Genomic DNA, 13,677 nt, shown 5'->3' on the forward strand with positions numbered 1-13,677 from the left:
TGTGTTTCTTTCACATTAATGCTAAACTAGGCAAACAATTTATTTGATATAGAGGCAGTATATTTTGATAAACAGAAGTTTAACAGGAAGATAGAATAACCTCAAATTTCTACGTATCTGCTTGTCTCAAAAATATAAAGCAGTGAGCCTGCAGAGATGGCTCAGCAGTTAAGAGCACTTGCCATTCTTGCAGAAGACCTGAGTTTGGCTCATAACACCTGCATGGAGGCTCACAACTGTCTATAACTTCAGTTTCAGGGAATTGGACTCCCTCTGTGGGCACCAGGCACACATGTGGTAAGCATACATACATGCAGGCAAATACTCATGTACATTAAATGAAATAAATAAAGCTTTAAAAATCATATAAAGCAAAAATTATGAAGGAGCAAGTATACAAAGCATGAGATTAAAAAAAGACCTCACCGGGTGGTGGTGGCACATGTCTTTAATCCCAGCACTCGGTTTGAGGCCAGCCTGGGCTACCAAGTGAGTTCCAGGAAAGGCACAAAGCTACACAGAGAAACCCTGTCTCGAAAAACACAACAAAACAAACAAACAAACAAACAAAAAGACCTCAATAATTAATTGGTCAAAATATTTAGCAACTACAGAGATTTGAGCAAAATAACTTACAAGGTTGATATAATGACCTTTCATGCAAAAGCATTAGATGTTTTCAGTTGTTTGAGGTACATGGTGAAAAGTACTTTTCTTAATCCCCCAAATAACTCTTTTATAATTTTTTAATTAAAATATAATTACAACATTTTCCTCCCATGTACCATGTAACTGCTTTGTTCCCTCTTGAAATGATGGCCTCTTTTTCTTTGTTTTGTTGTTGTGTGTGTGAAAATATATTTACAACTTGCTTAGTCTAGTTTGTGTTGCTAGCCTGTGTATGATTTCAGAGCAGACCACTTGGTATTATGGATAACTAGTTAGGAGACTCTTCCCTGGGGAAGGCTGTTTCTCCCACTCTCAGCCTTCCTAAGTTGCCTGTGGTTCTGTGTCTATGGATGGGAGCCCATGATAGTTACTCTTCTGTATGTTAGTGTCTATTGTTGTACTGTTTGGGACACATATTTAGAATGCAGTTAGGAATTACGCTGGATTAATAAAGAGGTGGTAGTATATTCTAAGATCCATGACCTTACTAGCTCTGTGTAGTTGGCTAGTACCAGGCATGTTTCCCTCCTGTTGAGCATGCCCTAAGTCCAGCTGTTGGTTCCTGCGGAGATATGAATGCCACTATGGCACCCTTAGGTGCATACTGCCCATTGTGGGCCATAGTATTCCAGCTGGGTAAGACTGGTTGCTTCCTCCCTTTGGAGGCGTGCATAGCACCTTCTGGGACTGTGGAAGCTAGTCCTCAGGGAGAGCCACCTCCTCAAGTCAGAGCCAGCTCAAGTCCTCCAGGTCTTGTGTCTGAAGTGCATGGTGTCTGCAGCAACAGGACTTACCTTCAGTCTCTGGGAGGTAACTGTGGGCAAGAGCCAAACCCACATTGTTTGAGGAGTCTCTTGGACTCCCCTGACCAACAGTATGAAAGGGGTTTTCACATGTCTGGTGTGGGGTTTTTTGTTAGTCTTTGGCTCTTGTTGGGAGCATTGTTAGCCCAAGTGGAACAACTTCATTTAGAACATATATTTATATACACACAGCCTTATAAATATTGTATGTAATTTTAGGTAAATAAATAACATGGTTCATGTGGCTTTTTTCAGACACCCTTAGTGCCTTAGAGCATTAAAAGCAATTGGCTGTACTGCGTCTTAAATATACCAGTCACCGACTCTGTCACTCAGCCATATCCCCAGCCCAAGTGGTACCTTCTGATGTCATGATCTGGTGACTATATACAGATATGTGTGTGTGTTTACCAGAAACAAGTTTAATGAGTGATATCTCCCCCCACCCCTCCCATATCCCTTGCTCTTGTTTTAAAGAAAGGATCTTGCTATGTAGCCCCGGATAACTGGTTCCTCTCTGTACACCTTAGTCTGATTTTGAACTTACATTAATTCTGTTTCCACCTCCTGAGGGCTGAGATTACAGGTCTGTGCCATCATGCCTAGCTCCTGGTATTTCTCTTTATGAGTGCTTGTTTTCTCTGTTATATTCTGTTTCACTGCTGTTACTGTTTATTTCACTATACACAATTGATTTCATGATTTATTGGTGGATCGACACCAATTTTCTTCAGAACACTGAATTAAAAAACACATGTAGGTCTGGAGAGAGAGTGCAGCAGTTGAGGGCATTTTGATTTTGTAGAGGAACTGGGTTCAGTTTCCAGCACCCACATTATGTGGCTCACAACCTTCTGTAACTCCATCTCCAGAGGATCCAGAGCCCTCTTCTGGATCAGTGGGCACCCTTCTGCTTATGCATAGATAAATAAATAAATACTGAAACTAATCTTAGAACATGTATGCACATAAGCTCACATAGAACATTTACAAACTGGCTGCCCTGCGCCCTGTGCTGATCTTCCTCCTACTGCCATGCGGTCCTCGCTGAAGCAAAGAGGACTTGGATTCCCGTTTTCACTAAGTCAGTGCGTTTGATTCACTCATTGGCATTTCTCTTTCTATATTTAGTCTCTCATCTTTTTTTTCCCCCAGAAAAACATCTTTCTTCCTTTCCAAGGTTAACTTTTCTACCTGTACTTTGGATATCATAATTTTCTACATTCTTTTTTCCCTTTATTGTTTCCTCTCACTGTTTTTTATTTTTGAGGCAGAGTCCTGAACTCACTGCTACCTTTTGAGTGCTGAGATCATAGGCATGCTTACTTGATGCACTGCTAGGGATGAACCCAGGTCCTTGTATATGCTAGACAGATACCCTTCCAACTGAGCTGGATCCCCAGACCTCAGTAAAATCTTGAATGTACAACCATTACTCTTTCCTGTCCTTCCCAGGGTGTTCTTTGATGTGTTATATATCATTTCCTTTTTTTTTTTTTTTTTTTTTTTGTCGGAGCTGAGGATCAAACCCAGGGCCTTGAGCTTGCTAGGCAAGCGCTCTACCACTGAGCTAAATCCCCAGCCCCTGTTTTTTTTTTGTTTGTTTGTTTGTGTTTTTTTGAGACAGGGTTTCAAGTCCAACCCATTTCCTGAGCTCGTTTTCCATTTCAAGTCACAGTTTTGCAGTAACCTGATGGACAGTAACCCTGCCCAGTCTCCATTCATGAAGCTGTGTCTCTGACACTTGAGTATTTGAATGTGCTCATCAAGTCGTGGTGGGAACAGTATTTTCCACTGTGGACCTCAAGCAGTTGAAAGCACTATTAACTTTTGGGTGAGCATCCATTATGTCAACTGAGATAAAGTCCACGGCTGTAATAGTACTTTACCTTCTGTCACTGTCTGCGTGCCCTAGACTCCAGGAAGTTCTGACTCACTATCCTTTATTAAGTCTCTCTTTAGCTGACCTCACTCTACTCCCAGTCCTATTCACATTTCCACTAAACCCACTGGTCTTATGTTACCTAAATATTACTCTATTGTTATTGATTTAAATATTTATTTTTAATGTATGCACTGTTTTGTGTCTGTCTGTGTGCACCTGTGTGGGGAGGCTGCATGTAGAGACCAGAAGGGGGCCTTTGATGTATCCCTCTTTCTTGTCTGACCTATTTCATTGAGTCAGGGTCTCTCCCTGAACCTGGGCTATGTTTTCTTAGCTAGGCTAGGAGCCAGAAAACCCTGTAGATTCTTCTGTCTCCACCTCTACCCCTGAATTGGAGGCTGGACACCCACGTTGTTATGTGGGTCCTAGGATTCAAACTGTAGACTTCATGATTGAGCAGCAAGCACTCTTAACTACTAGTGATCCCTCTTGCCCCTGTTTGAACCTAGACAAATACTCTACCTTTGAATGATAATCCCCTGCCCTACTTCTTTATTTTTGTATCTTCTGAGCCTGAGTCCTTGCAAGTATTTGGTAAGTGTTTCCCTAACAATGGGACCTATTCCAGAACACATCTTAGATAGTCTCATTTCCTGTCCATAAAGCTCATTATAGTTATGACCTTTGGAGGTCAGAGTGTCTGGGTTAGGGAAGCTGTTGCTGTTTCTTCAGCAGGAACATCTGTGTTGACAGATGTGAGACTTGACATGTCTAATATAGGGTCGACAAGCTCACTATTGGAGTAAATGTTAAGCAGTTAAAAGTTACAGAGATGAAAACAATTAATCCTTAATTGAAACTGGTTAAGGAATGAGTTTTTTTTTTCCCACCCCCGAGACAGGGTTTCTCTATGTAGCTTTGCGCCTTTCCTGGAACTTACTTGATAGTCCAGGCTGCTGGCCTCAAGCTCACAGAGATCCACCTGCCTCTGCCTCCCGAGTGCTGGGATTACAGGCATGCGCCACCACCGCCCGGCAGGAATGAGTTTTTAAGTCCAAAGATAAGGAAAACAGTAGATTTGTATAAAAGTTATAAACAAAGTATCTGCAAAACATATCAAAGATTTGAAGTCTAAATAGGCAAAGAACTTGTAATTCAACAAGGAATATAGTACTTCACATTTGCTAGGCAGGGAAAATTAATTGAAGATATAAACAAGGGCAAGGTAGGGAGAAGGTATAAGCAAGAAAATCATCATAGAAAAAGAAACACAAGTAGCTACTTTTATATTTAATATTTAATCTTATCAACAAAGAAAATAAAGTAATTTTTGGCAATGGATGCCATCAAATGAACAAGATTTGAAAATGCTGGTAATTTAAGACAGGCATAAATGTTCACACTTTTTTATTTATTTATTTATTTTTGGTTTTTCGAGACAGGGTTTCTCTGTAGCTTTGGAGCCTTTCCTGGACTAGCTCTGTAGACCAGGCTGGTCTTGAACTCACAGAGATCCACCTGCCTCTGCCTCACGAGTGCTGGGATTACAGGCGTGTACCACCACTGCCTGGCTAAACGTTCACACTTTTAATCTCAGCACTTAGGAGGCAGAGGGAGATGGATCTCTGTGAGTTTGAATCTAGCCTGGACTACATAGCAAGCTTCAGGACAGCCTGGAATACATAGAGAAATCTTGTCTCAAAAATGAATGATGCATTTATCTAAGTTATTCTAATAACAATAAAAACACAAGAGTCAGATATTGGGGTAAAAAACTGACAGATCCAAAGAGCAGTGGAGGAACGATCAGCTGGTCCTAACTCTCCACATTCCTGGACTGAAAAGAAAGTGAATCTCTCCAAGCCCTCCCTATGTCTTCTTATGCCCTCCTATCTGGGTCCTCCAAAACCTCTATGGCTAATTCTGGTAAGCCAATTGCTGGCTCTGCCCTCTAATTCAAGGTAAACATTATTGGCAGTCTTAGAGTGTCAATGTGAACAAATATCCCACAACATTTCCTCTTTTTTTCTAAATAAAAAGGAAAGGTTTTTAACTCTAACACAGTAAAACTATACACAATATGAACAGTTATCAAGTAAGGATTACGTTTACAATGTCCAGTCCATTTGTATTTGGCAAGTTCAGAAAATACTCTGTTATCTATCCTATCTTGATGAGTTTTGTGCCAAATTCACTTTCTATCATAACTGTAATACCAACCTAGAAATAACCTTTAGACCTTAAAACATTTTCTTAGATAAATAACTTAAGCTTTTTTTGTCTCTCAACCTTATACAGTTTACATTTTTTTTTAAATGAGTTTCTTTTCTGAATTTGGTAACAAGAAAAACTCTATCAGAGACCCAAGAAGGATACAATATTATCTGAGTAAACAGGAAATACAGAGCAAATAACTTCCAAAACTATAGAAACAACAGAGACATCTGACTGCCTGGATAGTCACCCAAGGCTCCTCTGGAATGTTGGGGCATCCATCTTTGGCCTACAGGCCTAGAATATCTGACCGACTTTTCTGTGAAGCAGAAATTTTGAAGGACTGTCCTACTTTGTCTTGGCAGGGTTCAGCAGTCACCTTCTTTTGTGTCCTGCTTGTCCAATCTGGACAGCATTCTGTCAGCAGTTGAGGCAAGAGCAGTTTCTTTACCCAGTGGCTAACTTTGAGACAACAAAGCAAACTCCATGTGAAGGTTCTTTGATGCCCATCATCCTTTTTTGAAGTAAATTGGTGCTGCCAGGAGCAGATGTGTCTCACTGTCATGAAAAAGCCATATAGTAAAACATCATAAATGTTATATTCTGTAGGTCTCTGAAGTGTTTGAAGACCATCTATCTATCTAAAATATATCTCTGTTTGACCTTGAAAACATACCTAACATGGCCACAAACCTGCCTTAACTCTAACTTTGGGGAGTTTCCCTTTTATGGCAGGTTGTATTTGAGCAAATGAAAGGTGTTTGTTAGTCATATAAATTGGTTTAGATTGAATGGCCATGCTGTTTGATGAACTATCACCTCTCCTAATCAAGTGGTCTCTCTTGTTCAAATCTAATCGTTATCAATCTTGATGATATCCATAACTTTTCTTCTCTTGTGGAAACAAAAGCAAAACCTCTTCTCCAGCATAACACATATCCTGGTTTCCTTTCTGAGGTCAACATCTCTTTAAAGTACACAGGCTGATTTAGTTCAGTTTTTTTCTACTATCCAATGTCTCTCCACAGCTGTCATTCCTTTCCCATTAGCATTTAAAAAATTTAAAGTTGATAAAGCATTGTGTAATTGATCCTGGGGGTCTTTAGTACTCTTTTTTGTTTATTAAGCATATCTTAAAGTACAATTAGATCTTTTCATAACTACTTGTCATGTAGGATTGTGTGGTATACCTGTTATATACTTTGTGTTGTAATATGCAAAAAACTGTTTCATTTTACTAAAGACATATGCTGGAGCATAATCAATCTTAATTTGTACAGGTATTCCCATAATGGCCATAACTTTGAATAAATGTGTGATTACAGAATTAGCCTTTTCAGAACTCAAACAGTTACCCTTTGAAATCCCAAATATATATCTATGGTATGGTGCATATACTTTCATTTTCCAAACTCTACAAAATGAAACACATCCATTTGCCAAATTTCATTTCTTTGAGTAGAGTACCCTTTGGGTTATTTTCTGTAGGTAGGGGAGTTTGGTTATATAAGGAACAAATAGGACATTTCCTTATAATTTCCTATGCTTGTTGCCAAGTGATAGAAAAATCTTTCTTCAAACCTTTTTATTAACATGGTGTTTATTATGAAATTTTGAGGTTTCTAGCACATTTTGTACCAATAGTTGATCAATTTTATCATTACCTTGTGCTAGAGGGTCTGGTAGACCCATATGGGATCTGATATGTATTATATACAAGGGATGATTTCTATTTCTGATTATTTCTTGTAATTGAATAAATAAAAAAGTTAATTCTGAATCATCTGGAATAAGTTCAGTGGTTTCAATGTGTAAAACAACTCTTTCTGCATATTGAGAGTCAGTAAATATATTAAGAGGTTTTGGAAAATCTAATAATACCATGAGAATAGCATATAATTCTGACTTTTAAACTGAGTCATAAGGGCTTTGAGCCACTTTACTTAAATTTCCTGAGTTATAACCTGCCTTTCCTGATTTTTTTGTATCAGTATAGAATGTAGGTTTCCCAGAAATTGGTGTTCCCCATACAATGTAAGGAAGAACCCAATTAGTTCTTTTTATAAACTGAAGTCCCTTGCTTTTGGATATTTGTTGCTAATCTCTCCCAAGAAATTACTGCAAGCTCTTTGCCAGTGCTCATTTTCTGCCTATAATGAGGCAATTTCAAGCATTAGTAAAAGGTACTACAATTTCTGTTGGGTCTACTCCTGTTAATTGACAAAGTCTTAATTTGCCTTTTAGAATCAATTCAGAAAACTTTTCTACATAGGACTTTAATTTTTTACTCTTTTTGTGAAGTAAAAAAAATCCATTCTGAAATATTATCTTCTTTCTGCATAAGAATTCCTATAGGAGCATGTACAGAAGGTGGTATGACCAGGATACAAACCAGTATGATCTGAATCCAAGTGGTCCACATGTGCATCATGTAATTTCTCTTCAGCCAAAGCCAGTTCTCTCTCAGCCTCTGCTGATAATTTTTGTGGACTATTTAAGTTCTTATCACCTTGTAAGGTTTGAAATAAATTACTTAGTTCTTGAGTTGTTAATCCATTTGTGGGCCATAGCCAGTTAATATCTCCCAGCAACTTTTGAAAATCATTAGAGTTCATAATTGATCTCTCCTGATTTATACTTTCTGTGGATTAATTTTCTGTAAACCTAGTTTATTTCCTAGATAATTAATAGAATCTCCTCTGTCTTTTTTCAGGAGCAATTTGTAATCCCCAACAAGGCAAATTTTTCTTTATTTCATCAAATATTTTTTTCTAAGGTATCTGTGTCTGAGTCAGCTAGTAAGACATTATCCATGTAATGGTAAATTGTAGATAGAGGAAACTGATTATGAATTATTTCCAATTGCTGTTGTACAAAATAATTGGCACAAGGTAGGGCTGTTGACATTCTTTGTGGAAGAATTCCCACTGATACCTTTTAACAGGCTGGGAATTACTACAAGTAGGCACTGTGAAGGCAAAATTTTCTCTATCCTGTTCTTGTAAAGATATAGTAAAAAAGCAGTCTTTTAAATCAATCACTATAATAGACCATCCTTTAGGTAATAAAGAAGCCAAGGGAATTCTAGGCTGTAAAGAGCCCATTGGCTAGATCACCTTATTAATAGCTCTTGGATCTGTTACCATTCTCCATTTTCTAAATTTCATTTTAATGACAAATATAGGTGAATTCCAAGGACTGGTTTGATTATTCAATACGTTGAGTGTTTAGTTGTTCCTGTAACAACTGTAACAACTAGTGCCTGTAATTTTTCTGATGTCAAAAGACCACCTAAACAGGTTTTAAAGGTAGGGATGTTGATACCAAGATCAACAGCTTGCTGTGGTGGTGGTGGTACACACCTTTAATCCCAGCACCGGGGAGGCAGAGGCAGGCGGATCTCTGTGAGTTCAAGACCAGCCTGGTCTACAGAGCGAGTTCCAGGACAGGCTCCAAAGCTACACAGAGAAACCCTGTCTCAAAAACAAAAACAAAAACCAAAAACAAAAAAACCAAGATCAACAGCTGTTGTGCCTTGCTTATGTACAGCCTGAATGGCCAGTGACTGTTTTTGATAATACCTTTTAATGTTTCTCTCAGAAGCATTCTTTATTTTAAGGTTTGTTTCTGAGATTGGAGGAATGTTAATCTGTGTTCTTCATAGTTGTAACAAGTCCCATCCCCATAAATTCATTGCTATGTTAGTCACATATGGCTTTAATTCCCTACCTGTCCTTCTGGCCCTATGTATTCAACTTTGTTTTACCTGAGATATTTACCTGAGATACCTATACTTTGTTTTACCTGAAATAAAATTCCAATCCCTAGAAGTTGAACATTTACATCCTGAAGAGGCCAATCTGGATGCAAAGATTTTGGTGAAATTATTGTTATATCTGCCCCTGTCTCAACCAAATCTTCAATTACAATGCCATTTATTCATATCTTTAGCTTTAGTCTTTGATCATTTATAAAAGTTTCCCAAAATATGGATTTTTGTGGTCTTTCCTGAAAATTTTGTTTTATCTAATGAAGCTGTTCTTTCATCCAGAGCAATATGGTTTTAAACAATAAGCATTAAGTCTTTTAATTGCTCTGTGGATGAGTTTCTCCAATGCTAACAGGGAATGGTTGAACCAAATTTGATATCTGGGTCTACAAGAAGCCCTTAAGGTATTTCCCAATGTTGATCTGCATCATTCCTTTGCCACACCTTTTGCATACTCCAGAAGGCCCAGCCTTCTGTTTGGATTATCTCTAGAAAACATATTGTTCCTCAAAATGCCTTGCCTACAATCCCTTTTCAGATGACCCTGTTTAACACAATTAAAACATCTAATATTTTTATTTTTCTTAAAATTTCTAGAAATTACTTCTATCAAAGCAGTATCTCATAAGCATGAGATCCAATATCAACTGTATTCATCAGTTGGTACTGATCTTGCCTCTAAAGGCCTAATCATCCTTTTGCATTATGAATTAGCATTTCAAAAATTCAATTAATATTTGTCTAACTTCTGGATCTGATATTATTTCTATTTACAGCAGAAGTCAATCTTTGCAAAAATACAGTGAAGGCTTCTTTTGGGCCTTGTATAATTTTAGTAAATGACTCAGTCCTCTTTCCTGATTCTTCAACCTTATCCCAAGCTTTCAAATCTGCATAGAGCCAACGTATGATCATCAAATCCAAATTGTTTTTGCAAATTAGCATACTGACCTTTACCGAAAAACTGGCCTTGGGAAATATCAATCCCTCTAGCCCTTTTTCATTGTTCTATGGCCCTAGCTTCCTCTTTCCATGTTCTCCATTGTAACTGAGGACCAGCTTCCCATATTGCTGTAGTAAATCTTTCCAGTCTTGAGTGATAATTCTCTTCTGAGTTGTCCATGAATTTAATTAACATTTGCTTCACATAGGGTGAATGCATACCATATGAAATGACTGCTTCCTTAAATCTCCTCAACTCTAACATTTTTACAGGAGTCCAGTTAACTTATGCATGACCTTGGGGATACTTGTTGTTTGCTGGTTGTCCTTATATAGTAACTGGATAAACTAAGGTTGATGTTCTAATAACCTTAGGCCCCTTCTCTTTAGTTTTATCATGCAATGGTACAGTAGGTTCTGCTCTAAATTCCTCTGTGTATGAACATTTTTCTTAGTTTCATTAGTAGGTCTTTCTAAGTCAATTTTTCATATTTGTCACAGATATCAAATCACTTTTTAAGGATAAAATATGAATTACCAAACTGTTAATAATTATAATCAACATTTTATCAATACCAGCTAAGTTGGTTATCCCTTTATTTAATTTTTCCATTTTTAAACCATCCATTGTGGAACCATACAGAGTACTAACTCCCTGCATTATAATATTCACCATTGTTAACATGGGAAATATATCTAATGTGATGTAATATTTATAGAAGTAATTTGATAATGCTTGAGAGCCTTAATTTTTTAAATGTTATGACTACTGATTTCATTTCTAGGAATCTATCCTAAAGCTATTAAGGATGGAGACAAATGAAATATTTATATAAAACTCATCATTTGTATCACAGTGTTTTTAAAATAGAATAAAACTTGATGTTTCAGTAAGGAAGTACTTAAATGGAAAATTGTGCCACCACGAGGTCATGATTTTAAGAATGTTTTATTTCTTTAAAAAAGATTTTTTTAAAGGTTTATTTTTAGTTTCTGTGCCTTAAGTGTTTTGCTTGCATGTATGTAAGTAAGTGCACCATGGTGTGCAGTGCCTGTGTGTCAGATGCCTTAGTTCCATCTTGTGGGTTCTGGGGACTGAACCCGGGTCCTCTGTATGAGCAGCAAGTGCTCTTAACAGTTTCACTGTTGACCTGCCCTAACAGGTCATTCTTCAGGGATAGGTTCCTGAAAGGAAGGACCAGGAGATCAGAAAATAAAGAAGACGGGAAAGTTGAGACCCAGGAGGGGCCGCATAAGCTGTGTCTTATCCACACAAGTTTATTGATAAGTACAGCATTACACATACATACAGTTTGCAGGGGAAGGGGAACAGTAAGTAGAAACTGTCATACAATGGGTCAAAGCCAGCCAGGTGCTAATGAAGCAATGTTGCACAAAGGGAACACAGACCAAGCATACAGTGTCCATAACCCTCTAGGTTAGTGGTTCTCAACATGTGGGTTGCCTAAGACCATTAGAAAACGCAGATATTTACATTACAATTCATACCAGTTACAAAATTACAGTTATGTTGTAGCACTGAAAATAATTTTATAGTTGGGGGTTACCATACCATGGGAAACTGAATAAAAGGGTTGCAGCTTTAGGAGTGTTGAGAATCATTGCTTTAGGGAGAAGAATTGGGTTCTCAGGATCCAAAACTTATGCTACCCCAAGGTCCTGGCCCCAGGCCTTTACTGCCTTTCCCCAGCAGGTTCCTTTTCCATATTTCAGGGCCTCAGGGAAAGCCAGGGCCTGCCTGACTCCCACCATACCATCTCTCTAGCCTTAGAAAAAGACTTCAAACAAAAAAATTTGTTTTCAGGAAATGTTGCTTTTAAGAGTAGATGGTTCTGTGTGGTGTTCAGTTAATGTGCAGACAGAGGCCTAAAATGAAACAGAACCACCTTACCTCTGTGGTCAGTTCTCCCCTCCACTTTGTAGTATTACTTTGTAATTACACATGGCGTTTAAGACTTCCTGTTTCAGTGGCTCCCTGTGTAGTTTCTGAGGGAGGTGTTATAGCAGGTTGCTGAGGTGTATAACCAGAGTCAGATTGGCAGACCTCTTTGGTTTTCTTTCTTTGGAAACACAGGCTGTCCATTAGCCCAGGCTGGTGTCAAATTTACTGTGTATCCCAGATTGGCGTGGAACTGAAGATCCTTTGCCTTAGCCTGAATGCTGAGATTACAGGCATGCACCACCATTCCTGGCTCTAGACTTTTATTTGCTTATTTTATTTTTTTAAATTTTGAGTCAGGATCTCAAAATCTGTTGTCCTGGCTGGCCTGGAACTCACTATGTAGACCAGGCTGGCCTTGAGCTCACAGAGATCCGCTTGCCTCTGCCTTCCAAGTATTGTTTTAAAGGAGTGTACCACCACACTTGTTTGTTTGTGTTTTTTATTTGTTTGTTTTGTGTTTCCCCTTGAGTCAGGGTTTTCCTGTAACAGCCCTGGCTGTCCTGGAACTGGCTTCATAGACCAGGTTGGACTCAAACTATCACCTATTTTGGATTTAACAGAAGTTTTTGAGTCAGAGCTTTGCTAGACTTCTCTTTTGATTGCAGCCCTGCCTCCTGTCATGTGGCTTATTTGACTATGTTACTTTTCTAAGCATTTTTCTTTCACTTGTAAAATGGGACTCTCGATGTCAACCTCGGAAGGCCGGCAGTGGGTAAAGGCTCTTGCTTGCCTCAAACACCTGGCAGCCTAAGTTTGATCCCTGGAACCTACATGGTGGAAGGAGAGATCTGATTCCCATGAGTTATTCTCTGACCTCCACATGTGTGCCATGGCATTTGTGCCCCCACTTTCACACACATACAAAACAAATAAAATAAAAAAGATTAGAAATTTTATATATATATATATATATATACACCTTTAAAATCTTTTTGTTGTTGTTGTTAATTTTTACAATAAAAACAATGAACTTGGGGTGAATATAGCTTGGTGGTAGCAGCTTGCCTGGCATGTGTGAAACCCTGGGTTCTACTCCTGGCTCTGCAGAGTAGCCACAACCAACCAAAGAAATCTATTGTTTTTGCTTTCTAGTGAAAATTCAACAGCAAGACATTCAAGAAATAACAGTCCAGCTATGGGGCTGAAGCTGGAGTATCACCATGAGTTCAAGGCTAGCCATGGCTATATAGGAAGACCCTAACTCAAGAAATTAATACATAATAAAAAAATGTAAATGAATTTGGAGACTAAACTATTAATGTATAATTACCCTACTAGTAACATAATATTTCAGTAAAATAAAATTTAAGTGGTAATAATTAAAATTAATTTTGCCAGCAGAAACATTTAAAATTTTAACTTATTAGCAACTGTGCCTCAGCACACATGTGGAGGTCAGAGGGCGACTTTTGGGAATTGGCTCTGGCCTCCC

The 13,677-nt window shown here is 38.2% G+C and overlaps 1 protein-coding gene across 1 annotated transcript in view; it reads left to right on the plus strand.

Annotated features, from left to right (window-relative positions):
- Positions 1-13,677, plus strand: part of Inpp5f (inositol polyphosphate-5-phosphatase F) — a 95,549-nt gene that overhangs the window by 18,013 nt on the left and 63,859 nt on the right. The window lies entirely within an intron of this gene.

Source organism: Onychomys torridus, chromosome 1 (assembly GCF_903995425.1).
Source record: "Onychomys torridus chromosome 1, mOncTor1.1, whole genome shotgun sequence".
Classification (NCBI taxonomy): Eukaryota; Metazoa; Chordata; class Mammalia; order Rodentia; family Cricetidae; genus Onychomys; species Onychomys torridus.